Source organism: Saccopteryx leptura, chromosome 8 (assembly GCF_036850995.1).
Source record: "Saccopteryx leptura isolate mSacLep1 chromosome 8, mSacLep1_pri_phased_curated, whole genome shotgun sequence".
In the NCBI taxonomy this organism is placed as follows: Eukaryota; Metazoa; Chordata; class Mammalia; order Chiroptera; family Emballonuridae; genus Saccopteryx; species Saccopteryx leptura.
The window spans coordinates 43,050,950-43,054,876 of record NC_089510.1 but is presented as its reverse complement, the minus strand read 5'-3'; positions in this window follow the sequence as shown (position 1 = coordinate 43,054,876).

The following is a 3,927-nucleotide window of genomic DNA, read 5'->3' as shown; positions in this document are numbered from 1 at the left end:
AGCAAATAGTCATGATGGTCACCTCTGGGGTGGGACTTACAAATCTCTTTTCTTCTCCTTGAGGTGATATATCTAAAATTTTTATAATGCATGTATGACTTTGAGAGTTCTAAAAATATTAAAGTCACATGTTCAATGCTATCAATTTATCACTCACCTATATAGAATAAAGTACATTGTTTAATCTTTATTTTTAAAGGACTTTTTATAAGGAATATAAAGGTTTATTATAGTACAGTAATGAATTATAAGAGAATGCAGAATCAAATAAAGAACACAGTTCTTCCAGGGAGGAGAGCCCTGACCAGGGGTGCTCATCATCCCAGTCCTCTCCCTGCATATGCACATAGCATCGGCATGTGTGTACCTGTGTCCCCATGCTCATGCATGCGTGGGGAGTGCCTATGTGTGTTCACCTGTCTGCGTGTGCACTTGTGGGTGTTGTGTGAGGAGGGTGCCCATCTGGAATCTCATGTCCCTACGAGTGAACATTGCCATTCAGTCAGTCCTCTTCCTCCTTGACATTTTCTGTGTCCCCACATCAGAATATCTGAAGCCTTTACTGTGGAACATGAGCAATTTCTGATTTTTCACTCCCACCATTGTGCTGAAGGAAACCGCTGTGTCCATAAATCTTTATTTGTTTAGGACTGATTTCTAGAACTAGAGATTCTAGGTCTAATGTAAACATAACTTTAGGGTGCTAGGGGCAGTTCCCTACATCTGAGATCACCTTGTCCACTTTGAGCCTTATTTAAGAAAGCAAGGGTGCCAAGGTCTGAGGCTGAGATCTCAGGGAGGGGGGGAGAAAATCTGGGAGTGGAGGTGATGGAAGGTCCCAGCCATCCTGCCTTTGCTCTGTCCCATGTCCCACCTCCTACCCCTGTCCCCAGGTACACCAGCCATATGCTACTCCATAACTCATCTGAGCTAAGCAGCCTGGCCCGGCCAGCTGGGATGCCATGCTGGAGAGTGCCGGTTTGCACATTTTGACTATTCCCTCTTCCTCAAAGCATGGAGCCCTTTCTTCTTTGTCAGGAAATTATATCTAGGGAGACTCAGTCATTCACAGGGACCCACTGTGAATGTGCTCTATCCAGGTGAAGTTCTCAGTGGCAACACCAAGACCCGCTTGAGCTTGTGTAAGCAGGGGACCTTATAAGGGGCCACATGGGAGGTGTCAGAAGGTCATAGCAGCAGGCTCAAGGCTTTGGGGGCAGACCACAGCACCCAAACCACTGACTTACACCAGCAGTGACCTCCGCCCTGGACCTGTGCCGACCAGTCTCTAGCCCATGTAGCCGGCACGTTCCGCTTCTTTGAGTGAGGCTCTGCTCAGTGAGGGTGAGGGAGAGAGTTTTCATTGCAGTCAAAGTTAAATCAGGTGGAGTTCACTTGGTCTGAGGCTGCGAAGTGAGACCACAGTCAGCAGCATAGCTCTTGTCTGCCCAGAAATAATGGGACCTCTTGAGCAGAGAACATAGCCTTTGAGGTGAGGATTCCCCAGGCTCTCCCTGGAGGGAGGAAGAGAAGCCCCATGTAGGAGAAGGAGCAGGAGGAAGGGGAGTTGAGGACATTTTTGTCAGTATTCTAACTGATTTTAACAAAAGTTACAGACTTGGAGAAAGTATTTTCAAAACGCAAATCTGATGAAGAACTGGTATCCAAATATATTTATATATATTCTTAATTCTCAACAATAAGAAAATGGCAGAAGCTAAGCTCTGGACAGACACCTCACCACTGGAGATACACAGATGGTGGGGAATGCAAGATGGCAGCAGAGTAGGTAGACTTGCCATTCCCCTTCTCCCAGGACCGAATGCAAAGGACAACTAAATTATAGCATAATCAACCTGATTAACCAAATGAATACTAGCTGAACAGAAGTCTTATGACCAAGGACAACAGAAGAAACCACATCCAGAGCGGTAGGAACAACTGTGCCCATGTGTGGCAGTAGAAAATCCACAGGAATGTCTCAGCTCCAAAGGCCCCCCAAAAAGCAAGGGGTCTCCAACCTCATGCTGGACTCCCCAAGCCAGAGCATCAGTGATGGGAAGGGGTGCTCACATAACATCTGGTTGTGAAAATCCATGGGGATACCATCTGCCAGGAAGAGATAGAGCTTAGCTGTTCTGGTGGGAAACCATTTACCCTTTTAAAGGGCCAGTGCACAAAATCTCATTTGTGGGCACTCATCCCAGGGTCTGCACACAGATGCTATCTTTCCTAGGTCAAGCATTCCTCTCCATTGGCATCAGCCTGGGAGAATGCACTAGCCCCACCCTCTCAACAGTGTGTGGCTCTGCCAAGTTCATGCCCTGTGGAGGAGTCAGCTGGCTGTGGCCAACCTAAGCTTGTGATGCAGACACTTTTGGAAAGCTCTAGTAAAGGTCCAGGTAGAGTCAGGTTAGGGGGCACAGATAGATAGGGAAAAATTTACTTTTATACTCTAGCTCTGGCATGAGGGCCATTTTTCTCTCACACACCCAACTGGTACCAGAAGGCTCTATGCAGAGCCTTCCCTCCACATGGCTAAGTAGTAATCTGTTTTAGTCTGATAAACTCTACTGGCCTCACTCTGAGGAGTCCTTGAGACCCGGCCCAACCACAAAAGTCCATAAGCTCCAGGCAGGTTACACTGGAGTTGGTGTGCACTGACAATTTTACTGAATGGCCTCAGCTTAGCACTGGCTCTGAGTCTGAGTCTGTAAAACCACTGATGAACATTTGCCCTTAACTTGTGACTTAACTGAAAAACTACTCACACAATTTGCATGCTGCCAGAGGCTCTTTGAGTGACTGAGCCTAATAGCCTTGAGTCTTTTCCTGACCTTCTTTGAGGCTTGGTACTGGTGGAAGCTGGCCTTGGTATACCACCTGACCCCTCCTATGCATACCCAGGTCTGTCAGAGTCAGCCCAAAACTGTGGATCACTTTGTAGCTCCAAATAGGTAGCCCAGGGCCAGTCACAGGCAGTATCTGATGTCTACCTGCACTAGAGCTCTTCCCAAGAGACCTCAGAACCAAGACAATTGGTGTCAGACTTCAGAAAACATCAGAACATGACTCAATTAGCTCCCCAAGTGGCACACCAGAAGGGATATCTTGGAAAGCACCAAACCCTGCTGGGCCAAATTCCACTCCATGAGGTCAGTCTCTGCACTGCAGCTGGTATACTGTGGTTGGGGGTGATGCTCACAGTCAGCCAGCCTGAGGAGCAATATTATCTATGGATGGGCCAACAGCAATCAAGAGTCAACTACAACAGCCCTGGCCGGTTGGCTCAGCGGTAGAGCGTCGGCCTGGTGTGTGGGGAACCCGGGTTCGATTCCCGGCCAGGGCACATAGGAGAAGCACCCATTTGCTTCTCCCCCTCCTTCCTCTCTGTCTCTTCCCCTCCCGCAGCCAAGGCTCTATTGGAGCAAAGATGGCCTGGGCGCTGGGGATGGCTCCTTGGCCTCTGCCCCAGGTGCTAGAGTGGCTCTGGTCGTGGCAGAGCGACGCCCCGGAGGGGCAGAGCATCGCCCCCTGGTGGGCAGAGCGTCACCCCTGGTGGGCGTGCCGGGTGGATCCCCATCAGGCACATGCGGGAGTCTGTCTGACTGTCTCTCCCCATTTCCAGCTTCAGAAAAATACAGAAAAAAAAAAAAGAGTCAACTACAACAAAAAGAGTCACATAACCTACATAGGGACATTTCTGGAGCACCTAGCTCAGGTGATCAGGGAGACTACACCACTGAGCCTCACAGGACATCTACTAGATAAAACCACCATACCAAAAAACAGATCTACCTAATACACAGAAACACAGAGAGAGAACCAAAATGAAAAGACAAAGAAACATGGCCCAAATGAAAAGGAGAAATCACCCCTCCCTCAAAAAAAAATTAACTGAAATGGAGTCAAGCAATCTATCAGGTA